This window comes from Bufo bufo, unplaced genomic scaffold, assembly GCF_905171765.1.
Source record: "Bufo bufo unplaced genomic scaffold, aBufBuf1.1, whole genome shotgun sequence".
NCBI lineage: Eukaryota > Metazoa > Chordata > Amphibia > Anura > Bufonidae > Bufo > Bufo bufo.
The window spans coordinates 13,377-37,524 of record NW_024400238.1 but is presented as its reverse complement, the minus strand read 5'-3'; the positions used below and the strand labels follow the sequence as shown (position 1 = coordinate 37,524).

Sequence of the window (24,148 nt, the reverse complement as noted above, 5' to 3'; positions counted from 1 at the left end):
CTCTATTATGGGCTGGACATTAGTCACCTTATGGACAGGACTGCTCTATTATGGGCTGGACATTAATCACCTTATGGATAGGACTGCTCTATTATGGGCTGGACATTAGTCACCTTATGGACAGGGACAGCTCTATTATGGGCTGGACATTAGTCACCTTATGGATAGGGACAGCTCTATTATGGGCTGGACATTAGTCACCTTATGGACAGGACTGCTCTATTATGGGCTGGACATTAGTCACCTTATGGACAGGACTGCTATATTATGGGCTGGACATTAGTCACATTATGGACAGGACTGCTCTATTATGGGCTGGACATTAGTCACCTTATGGATAGGACTGCTCTATTATGGGCTGGACATTAGTCACCTTATGGATAGGGACAGCTCTATTATGGGCTGGACATTAGTCACCTTATGGATAGGGACAGCTCTATTATGGGCTGGACATTAGTCACCTTATGGATAGGGACAGCTCTATTATGGGCTGGACATTAGTCACCTTATGGACAGGACTGCTCTATTATGGGCTGGACATTAGTCACCTTATGGACAGGACTGCTCTATTATGGGCTGGACATTAGTCACCTTATGGATAGGGACAGCTCTATTATGGGCTGGACATTAGTCACCTTATGGATAGGGACAGCTCTATTATGGGCTGGACATTAGTCACCTTATGGACAGGACTGCTCTATTATGGGCTGGACTGCTTTATTATGGGTTGGACATTAGTCACCTTATGGACAGGGCTGCTCAATTATGGGCTGGACATTAGTCACCTTATGGACAGGACTGCTCTATTATGGGCTGGACATTAGTCACCTTATGGACAGGAATGCTCTATTAAGGGCTGGACATTAGTCACCTTATGGACAGGACTGCTCTATTATGGGCTGGACATTAGTCACCTTATGGATAAGGACAGCTCTATTATGGGCTGGACATTAGTCACCTTATGGATAGAGACAGCTCTATTATGGGCTGGACATTAGTCACCTTATGGATAGAGACAGCTCTATTATGGGCTGGACATTAGTCACCTTATGGACAGGACTGCTCTATTATGGGCTGGACATTAGTCACCTTATAGACATGACTGCTCTATTATGGGCTGGACATTAGTCACCTTATGGACAGGACTGCTCTATTATGGGCTGGACATTAGTCACCTTATGGACAGGACTGCTCTATTATGGGCTGGACATTTTGTCACCTTATGGATAGGACTGCTCTATTATGGGCTGGACATTACACACACACATAGCTTTTATGGGGTCATTTGGGGGTTTAGTTTTTCTTTCGCATGATATTGAATTTCACAATACTTTATGGTATCAAAATCAAACCAAAATGTTATCGTGACAACCCCCATTAAAAAGACTGGCATTCCATGGGCAACATGAGCATCCATTTGGCATACCGCCACCTACAGCACGGCAAACCCACTGCAATATATGTGCGAAAACAATCAGTGGGCACGATGCCTGCTGACTGGAACATGTCGCTCCGTGGCGCTCGTGCCATCACAGGACAATCCACCACACGCGCGGCGCCCGAGTCCCGACAGCTTTTCATTTTATCAAGCGCGCCAAAACAAAGCCCTGTCACATGGTCCGGCTGTCCCCGCCCCCGAGCGTTGCGCGTTTCACAGAAGCTGTGACGTAATCGCGTCCCGTATCTACGGCAGGCCGCTAGTGACTAAGATCATCGTGGGCGAACGCGCAACGTTTTTTATAGAATCGGTAAGTGTGCTTAGTCCCCGAGGCTGGGATGTGTCACCGAGCTGCGGAATATAACCGGGTTGCTATTGCTGCCATTATGAGGGCTTTACTACAGGAAGGAGTCTTATATTCACTGCTTTCAGGACCGCTGCTTGCTTAGGGCTTTTTGGGCCTCTACGGCGCCGTCGTTTTGTCCTGTACGGCTGCAGATGGAGTGTGACTTCTGATTGGCCGAGGAGAGGAGCCTCATTCACGCCCATTTACCGTCACCCTAATCCTCTGTGGCACCGGGTCCCTGGCAGTGCCCCCTGATCTGACACACCCGGTCTCTACACCTGAGTGTAATAGTGTGTGTGAGCGGGGCTCCTGGCATCTATGTTCTACATGAGCCGAGACCAGTGACAGTGAAGGAAGGCGTTGGTGAATGTGTGTCTGTATGAACACATGTGTGCCAGTCTGGGGGTATATACCCATGTAGTATGTGTCTTTATGAACACTTGTGTGCCATCCTGGGTGTATATAACCATGTAGTATGTGTCTGTATGAACACATGTGTGCCATCCTGGGGGTATATAGTTATATACCCATGTAGTATGTGTCTGTATGAACACATGTGTGCCATCCTGGGGGTATATACCCATGTAGTATGTGTCTGTATGAACACATGTGTGCCATCCTGGGGGTATATACCCATGTAGTATGTGTCTGTATGAACACATGTGTGCCATCCTGGGGGTATATACCCATGTAGTATGTGTCTGTATGAACACATGTGTGCCATCCTGGGGGTATATACCCATGTAGTATGTGTCTGTATGAACACATGTGTGCCATCCTGGGGGTATATACCCATGTAGTATGTGTCTGTATGAACACATGTGTGCCATCCTGGGGGTATATACCCATGTAGTATGTGTCTGTATGAACACATGTGTGCCATCCTGGGGGTATATACCCATGTAGTATGTGTCTGTATGAACACTTGTGTGCCATCCTGGGTGTATATAACCATGTAGTATGTGTCTGTATGAACACATGTGTGCCATCCTGGGGGTATATACCCATGTAGTATGTGTCTGTATGAACACGTGTGCCATCCTGGGGGTATATACCCATGTAGTATGTGTCTGTATGAACACATGTGTGCCATCCTGGGGGTATATACCCATGTAGTATGTGTCTGTATGAACACATGTGTGCCATCCTGGGGGTATATACCCATGTAGTATGTGTCTGTATGAACACATGTGTGCCATCCTGGGGGTATATACCCATGTAGTATGTGTCTGTATGAACACATGTGTGCCATCCTGGGGGTATATACCCATGTAGTATGTGTCTGTATGAACACATGTGTGCCATCCTGGGGGTATATACCCATGTAGTATGTGTCTGTATGAACACGTGTGCCATCCTGGGGGTATATACCCATGTAGTATGTGTCTGTATGAACACATGTGTGCCATCCTGGGGGTATATACCCATGTAGTATGTGTCTGTATGAACATGTGTGCCATCCTGGGGGTATATACCCATGTAGTATGTGTCTGTATGAACACATGTGTGCCATCCTGGGTGTATATAACCATGTAGTATGTGTCTGTATGAACACATGTGTGCCATCCTGGGGGTATATAGTTATATACCCATGTAGTATGTGTCTGTATGAACACATGTGTGCCATCCTGGGGGTATATACCCATGTAGTATGTGTCTGTATGAACACATGTGTGCCATCCTGGGGGTATATACCCATGTAGTATGTGTCTGTATGAACACATGTGTGCCATCCTGGGGGTATATACCCATGTAGTATGTGTCTGTATGAACACATGTGTGCCATCCTGGGGGTATATACCCATGTAGTATGTGTCTGTATGAACACATGTGTGCCATCCTGGGGGTATATACCCATGTAGTATGTGTCTGTATGAACACATGTGTGCCATCCTGGGTGTATATAACCATGTAGTATGTGTCTGTATGAACACATGTGTGCCATCCTGGGGGTATATACCCATGTAGTATGTGTCTGTATGAACACATGTGTGCCATCCTGGGGGTATATACCCATGTAGTACGTGTCTGTATGAACACATGTGTGCCATCCTGGGGGTATATACCCATGTAGTATGTGTCTGTATGAACACATGTGTGCCATCCTGGGGGTATATACCCATGTAGTATGTGTCTGTATGAACACATGTGTGCCATCCTGGGGGTATATACCCATGTAGTATGTGTCTGTATGAACACATGTGTGCCATCCTGGGGGTATATACCCATGTAGTATGTGTCTGTATGAACACATGTGTGCCATCCTGGGGGTATATACCCATGTAGTATGTGTCTGTATGAACACGTGTGCCATCCTGGGGGTATATACCCATGTAGTATGTGTCTGTATGAACACATGTGTGCCATCCTGGGGGTATATACCCATGTAATATGTGTCTGTATGAACACGTGTGCCATCCTGGGGGTATATACCCATGTAGTATGTGTCTGTATGAACACATGTGTGCCATCCTGGGGGTATATACCCATGTAGTATGTGTCTGTATGAACACGTGTGCCATCCTGGGGGTATATACCCATGTAGTATGTGTCTGTATGAACACATGTGTGCCATCCTGGGGGTATATACCCATGTAGTATGTGTCTGTATGAACACGTGTGCCATCCTGGGGGTATATACCCATGTAGTATGTGTCTGTATGAACACATGTGTGCCATCCTGGGGGTATATACCCATGTAGTATGTGTCTGTATGAACACATGTGTGCCATCCTGGGGGTATATACCCATGTAGTATGTGTCTGTATGAACACATGTGTGCCATCCTGGGGGTATATACCCATGTAGTATGTGTCTGTATGAACACATGTGTGCCATCCTGGGGGTATATACCCATGTAGTATGTGTCTGTATGAACACGTGTGCCATCCTGGGGGTATATACCCATGTAGTATGTGTCTGTATGAACACATGTGTGCCCTCCTGGGGGTATATACCCATGTAGTATGTGTCTGTATGAACACATGTGTGCCATCCTGGGGGTATATACCCATGTAGTATGTGTCTGTATGAACACATGTGTGCCATCCTGGGGGTATATACCCATGTAGTATGTGTCTGTATGAACACATGTGTGCCATCCTGGGGGTATATACCCATGTAGTATGTGTCTGTATGAACACATGTGTGCCATCCTGGGGGTATATACCCATGTAGTATGTGTCTGTATGAACACGTGTGCCATCCTGGGGGTATATACCCATGTAGTATGTGTCTGTATGAACACATGTGTGCCATCCTGGGGGTATATACCCATGTAGTATGTGTCTGTATGAACACGTGTGCCATCCTGGGGGTATATACCCATGTAGTATGTGTCTGTATGAACACATGTGTGCCATCCTGGGGGTATATACCCATGTAGTATGTGTCTGTATGAACACGTGTGCCATCCTGGGGGTATATACCCATGTAGTATGTGTCTGTATGAACACATGTGTGCCATCCTGGGGGTATATACCCATGTAGTATGTGTCTGTATGAACACGTGTGCCATCCTGGGGGTATATACCCATGTAGTATGTGTCTGTATGAACACATGTGTGCCATCCTGGGGGTATATACCCATGTAGTATGTGTCTGTATGAACACATGTGTGCCATCCTGGGGGTATATACCCATGTAGTATGTGTCTGTATGAACACATGTGTGCCATCCTGGGGGTATATACCCATGTAGTATGTGTCTGTATGAACACATGTGTGCCATCCTGGGGGTATATACCCATGTAGTATGTGTCTGTATGAACACATGTGTGCCATCCTGGGGGTATATACCCATGTAGTATGTGTCTGTATGAACACGTGTGCCATCCTGGGGGTATATACCCATGTAGTATGTGTCTGTATGAACACATGTGTGCCATCCTGGGGGTATATACCCATGTAGTATGTGTCTGTATGAACACATGTGTGCCATCCTGGGGGTATATACCCATGTAGTATGTGTCTGTATGAACACATGTGTGCCATCCTGGTGGTATATAACCATGTACTATGTATGAACATGCGTGTGCCAGCCTGGGTTATGTAACCATGTAGTATGTATGAACACGTGTGTCCGTTTGGGGGTATATAACCACGTAGAATGTATGAATACCTGTATGCCAGCCCGGGGGTATATAACCATGTAGAATAAATGCTTGGTGTATGTATAAACATATGCATGTTAGCCTGGGGGTATAGAACCATGTAGCATGACCCTGCATACATCTATACCTCCAGGCTGGCATGCAGCAATGCAGAATGAATGTATAGATATACGTCCACCGATCTGCCATTCCAGGCCCCCGTCATGCTGGACTTCTGATGGTGTCTGGCACAAAGGAGAACACTAAGCAGCTCCATACTTGGTCGTATCGTGTCTCATATCAGAATGAGATCAGCGAAATACATATAGAAATCTGTGTGTCTTCGCATATCGGTCATGCCCCCCTCACCATTGTCGGGTCGCGGGCTATAAGACAGCTGCCTCCAGAAGAGAATTTTCTTTCATGTCAAAGGTGTGCATAGCCTTTAAGCCTCATTCACACGTCCGTGTCCGTGCTCAAATCTGAGAAGGTGGTCAGTGGTGCATCCGTAAAGCTGTCCGTGATGGATCCGTTTTTTGCTGTCCATATGGCATCTGTGTTGCATCCGTGGCTTTCACAGACCCATAGCCTATAATGGGCGTGATGGATCCGTGATAGACCATGCATCCGTGCTAAAAACACAGACCCAAGGACTGTGCTAAAACACTGATGTCTATATACACACATTAGAATGAATGGGGAGGTGTGCTGTCCGTGGTACTAGGGTTGTTGCGGGTATCGAAATTTCGATACCCAATCGATACTTTTGTCCCGGCATCGATACGCAGTCTAGTATCAGCTTCTCTAGTGGGCGTTCCTTCTCCCTGTGCTGCGCTGCGATTGGACAGTGCAACAGCCAGGGAGAAGGAACGCCCACAAGAGAAGCTGATGTCTCCTCCCCATTGCTCCGATAGTAATTAGCATATGGAGCAGTTGAGGAGACATTAATGGGGCACAGCAGGCGAACAGAGCGGCGCCCAGGAATAATAGTAAGTGCTGGGACATCTCTTGGCACTCTGTGTAGCCGCTGCTTAATACTTAAAGACGGCTTTATATGGGTCCAGACTTTAACACATAATACAGGAGGCGTGTGACGGCAGCAGAATCGCATAGCCGGCACCCTGCCTCTGACAGGGAGTGCGGCACCTGAGGGGTTAACTGACGCTCATCTGCCAGTACCCGCCTCCTGTATTAAGGGGTAATTATCATTGGTGGTGCAGTGCGTCCGCCCCCCCCCTCAACCCCCCCCCCCTATTAAAATCACTGGTGGCTCAGTGCCCCCTCCCCCCACCCCCAGTATTAAAATCATTAGTGGCAGTGGCCACAGGGTCCTCCCCCCCTCCCCCTCATTGGTGGTGCAGTGGCAGCTTCTGATCGGAGCCCCAGCAGTGTAAGCCTGGGGCTCCGATCGGTTACCATGGGAGCCAGGACGCTACTGAAGCCCTGGCTGCCATGGTAACATCCCTGATGCTGTGCGCACAAAGCCCAGGGCAGCAGGGACAGTGTGAGGTCCTATTCACCCTGATAGAGCTCTATCAGGGTGAATAGGACAATGGATGAAAAAAATCCCAGGTTCTAGCCCCTAAGGGAGAAATAGATATTAAATAAAAAGTGGGGGAAAAAAAAAAAGTAAAAAAAACCACAACAAAATATTGTATGGAAAGTATGAATCACCCCCTTTCCCAATTTCACATATAAAATGTATAAACAATAAATAAACATATCGCCACGTCAGAAAAGTCCAAACTATTAAAATATAAAAAAAATCTATGCGGTGAACGCCGGAACAGAAAAAAAATTAATAAAAACTGCGCAATTCGCCATTTTTTAAAATGCGGAAAGCACGTGGCTTTTTTGGTTTATTTTTTCGCGTGGTATCGAGTATCGCAATACTTATTTTATGGTATCGAAACCGAATCAAAAATTTGGTATCGCAACAACTCTACGTGGTACACTGGCGTGTGCTGCCCGTGGCACACTGGCGTGTGCTGTCTGTGGTAGACTGACGTGTAAATTAGTTTTTAAAGGGATTGTCTCATTTCAACGCCTGGGATCTGCGCTCATCTCCCTAACCACAGCGAGTGAAGAGGTGGCCGAGCATGCGCAGCTCTCCCCAGTCACTTCTGTGGGACCTCCGAATATACCATGCATGTCCTGTAGTTGTAGTGCATGCTTGGCCACCTCTCCATTCACAGCAGTGCAAGACTGTGCCTTTTCTTCAGGTATTTGTGAATCCCACTCCTATCAGACATATGCCATACATGTCCAGATGGGAGTACTACTTTACCCACCTCAGCCCCCCTAGCTTAAACCCCCTAATGACCAGGCCACTTTTTACAATTCTGCACTACACTACTTTCACGGTTTATTGGTCGGTCATACAACTTACCACCCAAATGAATTTTACCTCTTTTTCTTCTCACTAATGGAGATTTCATTTGGTGGTATTTCATTGCTGCTGACATTTTTACTTTTTTTGATATTAATCGAAATTTACCGAAAGTTTTGCAAAAAAATTTCATTTTTCACTTTCGGTTGTAAAATTTTTCAAATAAAACTACATTTCTATATAAATTTTTCTCGAAATTTATTGTTCTACATGTCTTTGATAAAAAAAAATGCAATAAGTGTATATTTATTGGTTTGGGTAAAAATTATAGCGTTTACAAACTATGGTACAAAAATGTGAATTTCCGCATTTTGAAGCAGCTCTGACTTTCTGAGCACCTGTCATGATTCCTGAGGTTCTACAATGCCCAGACAGTAGAAACACCCCACAAATGACCCCATTTCGGAAAGTAGACACCCTAAGGTATTCGCTGATGGGCATAGTGAGTTCATAGAACTTTTTATTTTTTGTCACAAGTTAGCGGAAAATGATGATTTTTTTTTTTTTCTTACAAAGTCTCATATTCCACTAACTTGTGACAAAAAATAAAAACTTCCATGAACTCATTATGCCCATCACGAAATATCTTGGGGTGTCTTCTTTCCAAAATGGGGTCACTTGTGGGGTATTTATACTGCCCTGGCATTTTAGGGGACCTAAAGCGTGAGAAGTAGTTTGAAATCCAAATGCGTAAAAAATGCCCTGTGAAATCCTAAAGGTGCTCTTTAGAATTTGGGCCTCTTTGGGCACCTAGGCTGCAAAAAAGTGTCACACATGTGGTATCGCCGTACTCAAAAGAAGTAGGGCAATATGTTTTGGGGTGTATTTTTACATATACCCATGCTGGGTGAGATAAATATCTCTCTAAAAGTCAACTTTTCCCATTTTGTTATACAAAGTTGTCATTTGAGAGAGATATTTCTCTCACCCAGCATTGGTATATGTAAAAATACACCCCAAAACACATTGCCCTACTTCTCCTGAGTACGGCGATACCACATGTATGACATTTTTTTGCAGCCTAGGTGCGCAAAGGGGCCCAAATTCCTTTTATGAGGGCATTTTTAGAGATTTGGATTCCAGACTTCTTCTCACGCTTTAGGGCCCCTAAAATGCCAGGGCAGTATAAATACCCCACATGTGACCCCATTTTGGAAAGAAGACACCCCAAGGTATTCCGTGAGGGGCATGGCGAGTTCATAGAAGTTTTTTTTTTTTTTTTGGCACAAGTTAGTGGAAATTGATTTATTTATTTTTTTTTTTCTCACAAAGTCTCCCTTTTCCGCTAACTTGTGACAAAAAGTTCAATCTTTCATGGACTCAATATGCCCCTCAGCGAATACCTTGGGGTGTCTTCTTTCCGAAATGGGGTCACATGTGGGGTGTTTGTACTGCCCTGGCATTTTAGGGGACCTAAAGCGTGAGAAGAAGTCTGGAATATAAATGTCAAAAATTTTTTACGCATTTGGATTCCGTGAGGGGTATGGTGAGTTCATGTGAGATTTTATTTTTTGTCACAAGTTAGTGGAATATGAGACTTTGTAAGAAAAAACAAAACAAAAAAAAAAAATCTATTTCCGCTAACTTGTGCCAAGAAAAAAAAAATCTTCTATGAACTCACCATGCCCCTCAAAAGTGATCTTTATAGCGCCGCAGCGATTTTACGGTGTTTTTGCAGTGATCAGAAAAAAATATATTTCTGTCACTGCGGTGGGGCGGACTGAACGCAAGTGTGCGCACAAGATCAGGCCTGATCGGGCGAACGCTGCGTTTTTTGTAGAGCCTATAGAACATGTCCTATTCTTGTCCGCAATTGCGGACAAGAAAAGGCATTTTCTATATAGTTCTAGCAATGTGCGGATCCGCAAAATGCGGAAAGCACATTGCCGGTGTCCGTGTTTTGCGTATCCGCGGTGTCCGTGTTTTGCGGATCCGCAAAATGCATACGGACGTCTGAATGGAGCCTTACAGGGGGGTGATCAATGACAGGGGGGTGATCAGGGAGTCTATATGGGGTGATCACCCCCCTGTAAGGCTCCATTCATACATCCGTATGTGTTTTGCGGATCTGTGGATCCGCAAAACACATACGGACGTCTGAATGGAGCCTTACAGGGGGGTGATCAATTACAGGGCGGTGATCAGGAAGTCTATATGGGGTGATAAGGGGTTAATAAGTGACAGGGGGGGGGTGTAGTGTAGTGGTGTTTGGTGCTACTTACAGAGCTGCCTGTGTCCTCTGGTGGTCGATCCAAGCAAAAGGGACCACCAGAGGACCAGGTAGCAGGTATATTAGACGCTGTTATCAAAACAGCGTCTAATATACCTTTTTAGGGTTAAAAAAATCGCATCTACAGCCTGCCAGCGAATGATCGCCGCTGGCAGGCTACAGATCCACTCGTTTACCTCCGGTTCCTGTGTGCGCGCGTTCACAGGAAATCTCGCCTCTCGTGAGATGACGCGCCGGCGGTCCTGGGGTGGTTAAAGGGCATCTGTCAGCAGATTTGCACCTATGACACCGGCTGACCTGTTACATGTGCACTTGGCAGCTGAAAGCATCTGTGTTGGTCCCATGTTCATATGTGCCCTCATTGCTGAGAAATATGGGGGCATTGCCGCTACACCTAGAGGCTCTGCTCTTTCTTCAACTGCCGCGCCCTCTCCACTTTGACAGGACCAGGCAGTGAAAACATCACCACACCAGGCCCTGTCAATCAAAGTGTAGGGGGCGTGGCAGTTGCTGAGAAAGCAGAAAATCTAAGTGTAACGGCAACGCCCCCGTTGCTCCTAGAGTCTTATTTGCAGATATTAAAACTAAATTTTTCTTAGCAATGCGGGCACACAGGAACATGGGACCACCACAGATGCCTTCAGCTGCCAAGCGCACATGTAACAGGTCAGACATTTTTAAATGCTGAGTGTTTTGACACCTTTCTAGCATAGCTAACATTAAAAGGGTTTTCCAGAATTTTTTAACCTATCCAGAAGATAGGTCATCAGTATCTGATCGTGGGGGTTCCACTCCTGGGACCGCTGCTAACCATCTGTTTTGCAAGTTGTGGCGAACACAAAAGAGGACAGGTGCTCAGAGGTTAGTAGGTCCAATGTTTGAAGATGACTGTGCAGGCATAGGCACAATACTAGTGAATGCATGTAGACACAATGGGTCGGTGCTTCCGGTGTGTTCAAGTCCTCAGACCATGGGGTAGCCAACCGTCTGGTCAGAGTAAATAGGACGGATAGGAGGATACACCACTTGGACACCTCCTGGTGCAAACGCAACCAGAACGGCAAAATAGCTGATCTTAGGGAGACCAACTACAAAAATCACTGTGGATCCTCATGGAAAACTCCCAGCTGTTCTGAGAAGGCAGTACCGTACATTGTATAGCGGCTGTGCTTTGCATCGCGCTCAGTCCTATTCACTTCTATGGGGCTGAGCTGCTCCTAGGTCATATGACTGATGGCCTAGGAAAAGCAAAGAGAAGGCCCCTGTGCTCACAGGAGTGCCGATCAGATGACCTTAGTACAAAAATCTCAGAAAACCCCTTTAAAGGGGTTATTCCACGAAAAACATTTATCACCTATCCTCAAGATGGTCCATACATTTACGATCACTGGGGATCCCTGTGTGTACGTTTTCATAGGACAACACCTTTAACTCTTAGGCTACCAGCGCCGTACATGTACAGCGATGTGTAAACATGACGCCCGCTCGCATGTGCAGCGGGCGTCATGGCCGGCAGATCTCTGTTTCATACAGCAGAGACCTGCGGCTAATTACCGTGACCGTCAATAATGCCAATCGCGGTAATTAAATGCTTTAGATGCCTTGATCAAGTGAGATCACGTCACCTTAATGCGCAAAAACATGGAAGTTTGTGCTTCCGGGCTTCCTACCTATGCCCTGTGTGTCCAATCCGGGCATAGATAGTTGCGCTGAATACTGGTAGCCTTACTGAGTAGGCTAGCAGTATTCAAACTGCAATTCTTATTTTGGCCACCAGATGGCAGACCAGGATAAGAAATGAGCAAAAGTGAGCAAAATAAGCTAATAATAAATTCCTGATAAACCAAAATAAAAAAAATGTAATAAGCTCATATATGAGGCACATAATGATCACAAAAAAAAAATATAAATGTTTAAATCGCTCCCCTTTCCGTAGAATTAAAAAATAAATACCTAAATAACAATAAATATAAACATCATGGGTATCACTGCGACCGAAAATGCCCATACTATTAAAATAGAAAAAAAAAATTCCAATATGGCGTAACGGAAAAAAGGGTAAAAATGGCCAATTTGCCATTTTTCCATTGCTTCTCTTGCCCAACAAAATGTAATAAAATGTGATCAAAAAGTCACGCGTACTCCAAAATGGTATAAATTAAAAGTACAGATTGTTCTGCAAAAATTGAGCCCTTAAACAGCTCTGTAGACATTAGTATAAAAAGTTATAGGGGGTCAGAATATGGTGATATAAAAAAATATATAATTTCTCCAAGTTTACATTTATTTTTACACTATTTAGACATAAAGAACCTATATATATGGGGTATCATTGTAATTGTACTGACCCAGAGAATGAAGGGCATGGGTCCGTTTTGCCGTAAACAAAACGCTGTGGGAACAAAACCTGTAAAACGGTGGAGGGATTGCGTTTTTTTTTTTACAATATCGCCCCATTTGGAATTTTTTTTACCGCTTCCCACAACATTTTATGCCATAATTAATGGAGGCATTAGAAAGTACAACTTGTCCCGCAAAAAATAAGCTCTCATACAGCTATGTGACCGGAAAAAGAAAAAAGTTATGGCTCACGGAAAATAGGAAAGAAAAATAAAAACGAAAAAACCTTCGGTATCCAAAGGGTTAACTTTCTTGGCAGTTGGTGCTACAGAAGCTCTTTTGTTGGACCAGACAAGCTAGCTTTCGCCCGCCATCAGTGAGGCTTGAGCGCCTATGACCCTGTCTTTGGCTCCTTGTAGAGCGCTTTTGGCGGGTACAAACCATAAGGCCTGCCATTGCGACGATGCTCTGACCCAGTTGCCTAGCCAATTTGGCTAGATCCTCTCGCTCTTCCCCATTTTTCATACACCACTACATTCCGCTGCACATCAACTTCCAGAACTGTTTTCTAGCTGCGTAATATGTCCCAAGTAAGATCTGTCGTGTTTGGAGACTGATGTCATTGGAAAGAATGATGGATTTCAGCATGGCTGACCCTTTGGTCATGTAGAAGATCCTCTCTTCAGGGTGGAGTCAGGAGAGAGCTATCAGTCACTTGAGGATTGGGTCTTCAGCTGTATAATGTCCATTCCTTAAAGGGTTGTTCGATTAGATTAAAGGGGTTGTCTCACTTCAGCAAATGGCATTTATCATGTAGAGAAAGTAAGTACAAAGCACTTACTAATGTACAGGGAGTGCAGAATTATTAGGCAAGTTGTATTTTTGAGGATTAATTTTATTATTGAACAACAACCATGTTCTCAATGAACCCAAAAAACTCATTAATATCAAAGCTGAATATTTTTGGAAGTAGTTTTTAGTTTGTTTTTAGTTTTAGCTATTTTAGGGGGATATCTGTGTGTGCAGGTGACTATTACTGTGCATAATTATTAGGCAACTTGGCAAAAAACAAATATATACCCATTTCAATTATTTATTTTTACCAGTGAAACCAATATAACATCTCAACATTCACAAATATACATTTCTGACATTCAAAAACAAAACAAATCAGTGACCAATATAGCCACCTTTCTTTGCAAGGACACTCAAAAGCCTGCCATCCATGGATTCTGTCAGTGTTTTGATCTGTTCACCATCAACATTGCGTGCAGCAGCAACCACAGCCTCCCAGACACTGTTCAGAGAGGTGTACTGTTTTCCCTCCTTGTAAATCTCACATTTGATGATGGACCACAGGTTCTCAATGGGGTTCAGATCAGGTGAACAAGGAGGCCATGTCATTAGATTTTCTTCTTTTATACCCTTTCTTGCCAGCCACGCTGTGGAGTACTTGGACGCGTGTGATGGAGCATTGTCCTGCATGAAAATCATGTTTTTCTTGAAGGATGCAGACTTCTTCCTGTACCACTGCTTGAAGGTGTCTTCCAGAAACTGGCAGTAGGACTGGGAGTTGAGCTTGACTCCATCCTCAACCCGAAAAGGCCCCACAAGCTCATCTTTGATAATACCAGCCCAAACCAGTACTCCACCTCCACCTTGCTGGCGTCTGAGTCGGACTGGAGCTCTCTGCCCTTTACCAATCCAGCCACGGGCCCATCAAGACTCACTCTCATTTCATCAGTCCATAAAACCTTAGAAAAATCAGTCTTGAGATATTTCTTGGCCCAGTCTTGACGTTTCAGCTTGTGTGTCTTGTTCAGTGGTGGTCGTCTTTCAGCCTTTCTTACCTTGGCCATGTCTCTGAGTATTGCACACCTTGTGCTTTTGGGCACTCCAGTGATGTTGCAGCTCTGAAATATGGCCAAACTGGTGGCAAGTGGCATCTTGGCAGCTGCACGCTTGACTTTTCTCAGTTCATGGGCAGTTATTTTGCGCCTTGGTTTTTCCACACGCTTCTTGCGACCCTGTTGACTATTTTGAATGAAACGCTTGATTGTTCGATGATCACGCTTCAGAAGCTTTGCAATTTTAAGAGTGCTGCATCCCTCTGCAAGATATCTCACTATTTTTGACTTTTCTGAGCCTGTCAAGTCCTTCTTTTGACCCATTTTGCCAAAGGAAAGGAAGTTGCCTAATAATTATGCACACCTGATATAGGGTGTTGATGTCATTAGACCACACCCCTTCTCATTACAGAGATGCACATCACCTAATATGCTTAATTGGTAGTAGGCTTTCGAGCCTATACAGCTTGGAGTAAGACAACATGCATAAAGAGGATGATGTGGTCAAAATACTCATTTGCCTAATAATTCTGTACAGGGTGTATTGTGATTGTCCATATTGCCTCCTTTGCTGGCTGGATTCATTTTTCCATCACATAATACACTACACGTTTCCATGGTTACAGACCACCCTGCAATCCAGCAGTGGAGGCAGTGCTTGCACACTACAGGAAAAAGCGCTGGCGTCTCTTGTGGCTGGGACCATAGGAGCTCTCATAGGCTGGTGCTTTTTGCTATAGTGAGCAAGCAAGGCCACTGCTGCTGGATTGCTGGCTGATCTGTAACCATGGAAACGAGAAGTGTATAATGTGATGGGAAAATGAATCCAGCCAGCAAAGGAAGCAATATGGATAATAACAATACATTAGTAAGTGCCTTGTATTAACTTTCTCTACATAATAAATGTTATATGCCATAGTGACATGACCTGTTGAAAGGCTGTGTACACCTTTTTGGAGGCAATTTTTGTTTTGATTGCATCTTACTTATTTTTGGCTAATAACCCTCATTTTTAACCACCTCAGCTCCCCTAGCTTAAGCCCCCTTAATGACCAGACCACTTTTTACAATTCTGCACTACACTACTTTCACGGTTTATTGCTCGGTCATACAACTTACCACCCAAATGAATTTTACCTCCTTTTCTTCTCACTAATAGAGCTTTCATTTGGTGGTATTTCATTGCTGCTGACATTTTTACTTTTTTTGTCAAAATTGACCGAAATGTTTGCAAAAAAAATGAAATTTTTCACTTTCAGTTGTAAAATATTTCAAATAAAACTACATTTCTATATAAATTTTTCTCTAAATTTATTGTTCTACATGTCTTTGATAAAAAAAAATGCAATAAGTGTATATTTATTGGTTCGCGCAAAAGTTATAGCGTTTACAAACTATGGTACAAAAATGTGAATTTCCGCATTTTGAAGCAGCTCTGACTTTCTGAGCACCTGTCATGTTTCCTGAGGTTCTACAATGGCCAGACAGTAGAAACACCCCACAAATGACCCCATTTCGGAAGGTAGACACCCTAAGGTATTCGCTGATGGGCATAGTGAGTTCATAGAACTTTTTATTTTTTGTCACAAGTTAGCGGAAAATGATGATTTTATTTTTTTTCTTTTCTTACAAAGTCTCATATTCCACTAACTTGTGACAAAAAATAAAAACTTCCATGAACTTACTATGCCCATCACGAAATACCTTGAGTGTCTTATTTCCAAAATGGGGTCACTTGTGGGGTATTTATACTGCCCTGGCATTTTAGGGGACCTAAAGCGTGAGAAGTAGTTTGGAATCCAAATGCGTAAAAAATGCCCTGTGAAATCCTAAAGGTGCTCTTTAGAATTTGAGCCCCTTTGCGCACCTAGGCTGAAAAAAAGTGTCACACATGTGGTATCGCCGTACTCAGAAGAAGTAGGGCAATGTGTTTTGGGGTGTATTTTTGAGAGAAATATCCCTGTAAAAGACAACTTTTCCCATTTTTTTAATACAAAGTTGTCATTTTACAGAGATATTTCTCTCCCCCAGCATGGGTATATGTAAAAAGACACCCCAAAACACATTTCCCTACTTCTCCTGAGTACGGCGATACCACATGTGTGACACTTTTTTGCTGCCTAGGTGCGCAAAGGGGCCCAAATTCCAATGAGTATCTTTTAGGAGGGCATTTTTAGACATTTGGATTCCAGACTTCTTCTCACGCCTTAGGGCCCCTAAAATGCCAGGGCAGTATAAATACCCCACATGTGACCCCATTTTGGAAAGAAGACACCCCAAGGTATTCCGTGAGGGGCATGGCGGGTTCTTTTTTTTTTTTTGGCACAAGTTAGCGGAAATTGTGTTTTTTTTGTTTTGTTTTTTTTTTCTCACAAAGTCTCCCTTTTCCGCTAACTTGGGACAAAAAGTTTAATCTTTCATGGACTCAATATGCCCCTCAGCGAATACCTTGGGTTGTCTTCTTTCCAAAATGGGGTCATTTGTTGGTGTTTGTACTGCCCTGGCATTTGAGGGTCTCCGCAATCATTACATGTATGGCCAGCATTAGGAGTTTCTGCTATTCTCCTTATATTGAGCATACGGGTAATGAGATTTTTTTTTCCGTTCAGCCTCTGGGCTGAAAGAAAAAATGAACGGCACAGATTTCTTCATTCGCATCGATCAATGTGGATGAAAAAAATCTCTTCCAAAAAAAAAAAAGGAGGGGAAAGGCGTCTGCCAGGACATAGGAGCTCCGCCCAACATCCAAACCCACTTAGACCGTATGCCCTGGCAAACCCGACTTCTCCATTCACATCAATCGATGTGGATGAATAAATCATTGCCGGGATTTTTATTTATTTATATACAAAGTGTTAGCCAAAGCATATGAACACCGCCGCCTCCTCAGCTCATATGCCTCGGCAAACGTATCTTTTTTACTGCAGAGGAGAAATCTCGTCTTGCAGCGCCGCATACACCGACTTTTGTGTAATCTGACAGCAGCGCAATGCTTCTGTCAGAATGCACATCAGTGCTGCAGCTGGTTGATCGCTTGGTCCACCTAGAAGGTAAAAAAAATAAAACAAAAAAACCAGGCCGCAACGCAATAAATTTATTAACATTAACTTTTTATAACATTTGAAACAGAACATTAACTTTTTTGCTTACCAGTGTTTTTTTTATTTTTTTACCTTTATAGGACAAACCTCTCCTTCCCCATGGGACAATGTGCAAAGCGCAAATCGCCCAGAGATGTGGCGAAGTACATTATGCACTTTGTCCCAGGTGAAAGGAGAGGTTTGCAGCAGCTGTGAGTGAAAGGGCCCTAAGAGCCCGTGTCTGCGTGAATGGAGGAGAGCATGTAAACGTCATACTTGTCTCTCCATTTCACCGCGAGCAGTTCTTCGTTACACAAGGCAGCCCTCTGCCCCCTTGCAAGACGAGTCGTAACGAGCCGTTGTGGGAAGCCCCGGCGACTAGGTCGCGCGGTGCCACAGCAGCCAATCTGTTCTAGAAACAAATGCCTGAAGAGGGGCACACTTGTGTAGAAATTGTCCACATAAAGATGGTACCCCTTGCCAAATAAGGGTGACACCAAGTCCCAGACTGTCTTCCCACTGCTCTCCAGGTAGTCAGGGCAACCGACCGGCTCCAGGGTCTGATCTTTACCCTCATAGACTCGAAATTTGTGCGTATAGCCTGTGGCCCTTTCACAGAGCTCATGCAATTTGACCCCATACCGGGCGCGCTTGCTTGGGATGTATTGTTTGAAGCCAAGGCGCCCGGTAAAATGTATCAGGGACTCGTCTATGCAGATGTTTTGATCAGGAGTATACAAATCTGCAAATTTGGTGTTAAGGTGGTCTATGAGGGGCCGAATTTTGTGGAGCCGGTCAAAAGCTGGGTGGCCTCTGGGACGAGAGGTGCTGTTGTCACTAAAGTGCAGGAAACGCAGGATGGTCTCAAATCGTGTCCTGGACATGGCAGCAGAGAACATGGGCATGTGATGAATTGGGTTTGTGGACCAATATGACTGCAATTCATGCTTTTTTGTCAGGCCCATGTTGAGGAGAAGGCCCAGAAAAGTTTTAAATTCGGAAACTTGGACGGGTTTCCACCGGAAAGACTGTGCATAAAAGCTTCCCGGGTTGGCGGCTATAAATTGAGTGGCATACCGATTTGTTTCTGCCACAACTAAGTCCAAGAGCTCCACAGTCAAGAACAGCTCAAAAAACCCCAGTGCCGATCCGATCTGAGCTGATCTTAACCCGAACTCCAGACTGGGCGGTGAAAGGGGGAACTACTGGTGCGGCTGAATTTGGGGGCTGCCAATCAGGGTTTGCCAGCACCTCAGGGACTCTAGGGGTTCTACGGGCCTGTCTGTGCGGTGGCTGCGATGGGGGAACTAATACACGTGCCACCGTACCAGCTTCAACTGCCCTTCTGGTGCTCGCCACTTCACCATGTTGTACGGCACTGCTGGTACTAGGTCCAGGATGGGCTGCGCTGCTGGTGTATGCCTCACCACGTAATCCGCCAGCGCCAGCCCCACTTTGCTGCCCTTGAAGCGGATCCTGCGCAACCTGTGGTCTAGCAACACGGGGCCGGGTACACCTGGTGGTATCAGGGACCTCAACCTCATCATCCGAACTTTGTGTCAGACTGCCACTACTTTCTACAGGTTCGTATTCTGACCCGCTAGATTCGTCAGATGAGGGTTCCCATTCCTCATCCTGGGTCAGAATCCTGTAGGCCTCTTCAGAAGAATACCCCTAACTTGACATTTGGTCAACTAAATTTAGGGGGTATTCCCTGAGACTACCCAAGAAAAAAAGCAAGCCTGTCTTACAAATGGGAGGCTAGCGAAGTACAGGAAGCCGCTGCGATTGATAAAAAATATTAAAACTGATTTTTTTTATCGCCGCAGCGCTTGTGAAGTGATTGTGCACTGATGAAAAAAAATAAAACATTTTGTCACTGCGGCGGGGCGGGCGTGGGTGAACGCACGTGTGGGTGACCGATCGGGCCTGATCGGGCAAACACTGCGTTTTGGGTGGAGGGCGAGCTAAGGTGACACTAATACTATTATAGATCTGACTGTGATCAGTTCTGATCACTTACAGATACTATAAAAGTACCAATGCTGATTAGCGATACGCTAATCAGCGAATCAATGACTGCGGTACGGTTGGCTGGGCGCTAACTGACGCTAACTACCTACCAAAGGGGCCTAAAGTAACCTAAAACCTAACAGTCAATACTGGTGGAAAAAAAAAGTGACAGTTTACACTGATCACTTTTTTCCCTTTCACTAGTGATTAACAGGGGTGATCAAGGGGTTAATTGGGGTGATGGGGGGGGGGTGATCTGGGGCTAAATGTGTTGTGTCTTGTGTACTTACAGTGATGTGTGCTCCTCTGCTGGGACCAACCGACGAAAAGGACCAGCAGAGGAGCACAGAAGCCATTTAACACATTATATTTATAAATATAATGTGTTAAATGGCTTCTGATTAAATTTTTGAAAAATCACCAACCTGCCAGCGACGATCATTGGCTGGCAGGCTGGTGACGAACTCCTCCTTTAACTTTTGCCGGCCCGCACTGCAAATGCGCGGGCTGGCTATGCGCGCAATCTCGCGAGATGACGCGCCGAAGCGTGAAGGAGGAATGAATCGATCGCTTCGGAACGCAATCCTGCGTTAAGCGGTCCGGAGGTGGTTAAACTACTAAGTCATAAACTAATTTAAAGCACATTCTTATAAGTAAGATAAGGATTGAGCTTTAAAGGGTGTTTAATGTCAGAAAGCAGAGATAAGAAGTCTGTCTGCTCCCCAGATGACGGAAAAGACCGAAAATCCACAGGCTGCTACTACATCATGTCAGCTCTGTACACAAAAAAAGGATTCCATATTTTTCATACAGACCAATTGAAAAAAAGTGCAATGCAATAATTAAAAAAAATTGCCGCCAAAGGTGTACATAGCTTTTAAGTTAACCGCTATCCAGCAGTAGGATCCCCACCGATCACAAGAACAGGAGCCTTGTAACCCCTGTAGCCTCCTTGAAATGACCAGAGAGGCCGGTTGGGCATGTGTGCGGTCTCTCCATTAATTTCTACAGGAATTCTGGAGATAGCTAATAGCTATTGTAGAAATGAATATAGCGGCCACGTGCATGTGCGACCAGCCTCTATGTTCATTTCAGGGCTGCAAGTGGGGATCCCAAGCACAGCCGCTATACAGTTTACGGCACTGTTCTTGGTGAGTCGAGGCGCTACTGCCTTCTCAAACAGCTGATCAGCGAGGGTCCCGGGTGTCAGACCCCCACCGATCAGATACTGATGACCTATCCAGAGGAAAATCTCTCGGAAACCCCCTTTAATATGCCATCACTGTCAGATAGGTGCAGATCCCACCTCTGGGACCCACATCTCTAGAACTAGCTCCTCAAAGTGAAGGAGAGCGCACCGCACAGTCATCCTATGGGAGTTCCGAAGATAGTGGAGCCGGCAGTCCCACAGAGTTGAATGTAGAGGTGGTTGTGCATGCGCGGTGAGCTCTCCATTCACCAAAAACATCCAGGCTATTTGTGGAACTCCTATAGCAGTGAATGGAGAGCTCTCCTCCACTTCTGGAGACAGGAGTGATGGATCCCAGAGGGTGGGACCTGCACCTGTTTGATTTCCATGATTTCCATGGCATATCCTAGCAATAAGCCATCAAAGACTGAGATGGGTCAGTCTGTTACCAGCACTTCTTGCTTTACAGATTTACTTTCCCATTTGACAAAATTTAGCCTATGTGCCAGAACCGTTTGCCCACTCCTGCATTAGGGGTCTGTATGGTAGTATAAATTCTAGGGATTTAACAGCAGAATGTATCCTTAGGTCCTTCTATAAAGTGGGCCACCTTGATTTGTACTGCCTGTGTTTTCATGCTAGACATACTACGTAGTGATTTGTATGCGGACAATGTTTAGCTCCACTCATCATTTTCTTATACTTCAGTTGTTCACAATTTATCTCAGTCTATCTCCATCTCTTGGATAAGATCCAACTGCTTACAGCTTAATATTGGAAAATCTGAAATATTTGACTCTAATCTCCATGTTTCATCAATTGTCATGTTTCCAACCTGTTGTTACTGCTGTTACATCTGTCAGTGGTATCCTTTTGTGTTTCACAAGAGACTGAATATTTTACTTATTTGAGGTGTAATAAAGCCAATAACCAGTAATCTGTGCAAGGGTATGTCTTCTACTGGAAGCTCCAAATATTTCTGTGATTCCGTAGGAATCAGGATATACTTTCAGGATATAGTGAGCACTGTTATGGGAGAAACCAAGGGGGTTGAATGTAGTGGTCAGTGGGTGTTTGAACCACTGTGTCAACTAGAGTTGTTGCGACACCAAATTTTTGATTTGATTACGATACCATAAAAAAGTATTGCGATACTCGATACCACGCTAAAAAAATAAACAAAAAAAGCCACGTGCATTCCGCATTTTAAAAAAATGGCGAATCGCGCAGTTTTATTTAATTTTTTTCTATTTTTATTTTTATAGTTTGGACTAATGACATGTCGATATGTGATTATGTTTATTTCTTTATTGTTTATATATTTTATATGTGAAATTGGGAGAGGGGGTGATTTTATACTTAATATTTTTTTTTTTACTTTTTTTTTTTTTTTTTTTTACTATTTCCCCCCCTTAGGGGCTAGAGCCTGGGATCTTTTAATCCCTTGTCCTATTCACCCTAATATAGCTCTATTAGGGTGAATAGGATCTTACACTCTCCCTGCTGCTCTGTGCTTTGTACACACAGCAGCAGGGAGTTGACTATGGCAGTCAGGGCTTTAGTAGCATCCTGGTTGCCATGGTAACTTACACAGCTGGGGCTCCGATCATAAGCTTCCACTGCCACCAATGAAGAGAAGGGGAGGGGGACCCTGTGGCCACAGCCACCAATGAGAAGGAGAGGGGACCCTGTGGCCACTGCCACCAATGATTTTAATACTGGGAGGTTCAGAGGGGCGGGCGCACTGTGCCACCAATTATTTTAATAGGGGGGGGGGAGCACTTCGCCACCAATAATAATTAACCCTTAATGCAGGAGGCGGGTACTGGCAGCAGATCACTGGCAGTTAACCCCTCAGGTGCTGCACCTGAGGGGTTAACTGCGGCTGATCGCAGCTCCCTGTCAGAGGCAGGGTGTCGGCTATACGATTCTGCTGCCGGCACCTGCCTCCTGTATTATGTGTTAAAGACCACCTTAAATGGGTCCGGACTTTAAGTAGCAGGCTACACAGAGCGGCGCCAGAGATGTCCCAGCACTTACTATTATTCCTGGGCGTTGCTCCGTTTGCCCGCTGTGCCCCATTACTGTATCCTGCTCCATATCCTGATTACTATTGGAGCAATGGGGAGGAGCCATCATCTTCTCTAGTGGGCGTTCCTTCTCCCTGTCCGGTTGCAGCGCAGGGAGAAGGAACGCCCACTAGAGAAGCTGATGGCTCCTCCCCATTGCTCCGATAGTAATTAGCATATGGAGCAGGAGACAGTAATGGGGCACAGCGGGCGAACGGAGCGGCGCCCAGGAATAATAGTAAGTGCTGGGACATCTCTGGGCGCTGCTCTGTGTAGCCTGCTACTTAAGGTCTGGACCCAGGAATAGTCCTATCATTGGTGGCGCAGTGTGCCCGTCCCTCCTCCGCCCCTCTCTCCGTTCATTGGTGGCAGCAGCTCAGGGGGAGGGAGAGACTGCTTCCTTCTCCCCTGTGCTGCTGAGAGAACATGAGCGCCCCGACAGCAGCGCGCTCATGTTCAGAGATACTAGACTGCGCAGCCCAGTATCGAAAAAGGGAAATCCCGGTATCGTATTGATACCGGGACAAAAGTATTGATTGGGTATCGGAATTTCGATACCTGCAACAACCCTAGTGTTAACCAACAGGTCGCTACCTCCTGGAGTAGTCCTGGTGTAGTTGACAGTGGACCCACAGGCAGGGGCGTAGCTAAAAGCTCATGGGCCCTGGTGCAAGAGTTCAGCTTGGGCCCCCGTCCCTCAGTGCTTGTTTGCAAGGGGCAGGGGAGCACATATCCTTCCTGCTGCCTGAGGCAAACATTGAAAGGGCACCCCCTCATGCCAAATTCTTAACCTAACTCCTTCCCTCCAGCCAGAGGTGTAAATTGACCAGTATGCACTTTCTATACTGCCAGTGTCTTATGTGGCACAAGGGTCTTTGGGCCCCCTCAGGCTCCTTGGCCCGGTAGCGACTGCTACCTCTGCACCCCCTATAACTAGGCCCCTGCCCACAGGGATCAGAGAGGGGCACCGAGGCATTAGGCAAACCCTTAGTCATTCGTCAGACAGGCGGAGGTCTGGGCATGAAGAGTTTATGTGAATCCATGAAACAAGTCCGAAGTCAGAGCAGGCAACGAAGGGTCAAAATGGTAATCAGGCACAGGTCAGATCAGGCAGCGG

At 45.2% G+C, this 24,148-nt stretch overlaps 1 protein-coding gene across 1 annotated transcript in view; it reads left to right on the top strand.

Moving 5' to 3' along the window:
* Positions 1–1,673: 1,673 nt before the first annotated feature.
* The window catches only part of LOC120983813 (zinc finger protein 407-like), a gene marked incomplete at its 3' end in the record, with an annotated part of 35,845 nt that continues 13,370 nt past the window's right edge, over positions 1,674–24,148 (top strand). The window contains exon 1 of the mRNA XM_040413235.1: positions 1,674–1,748. The remainder of the gene's footprint in view (positions 1,749–24,148) is intronic.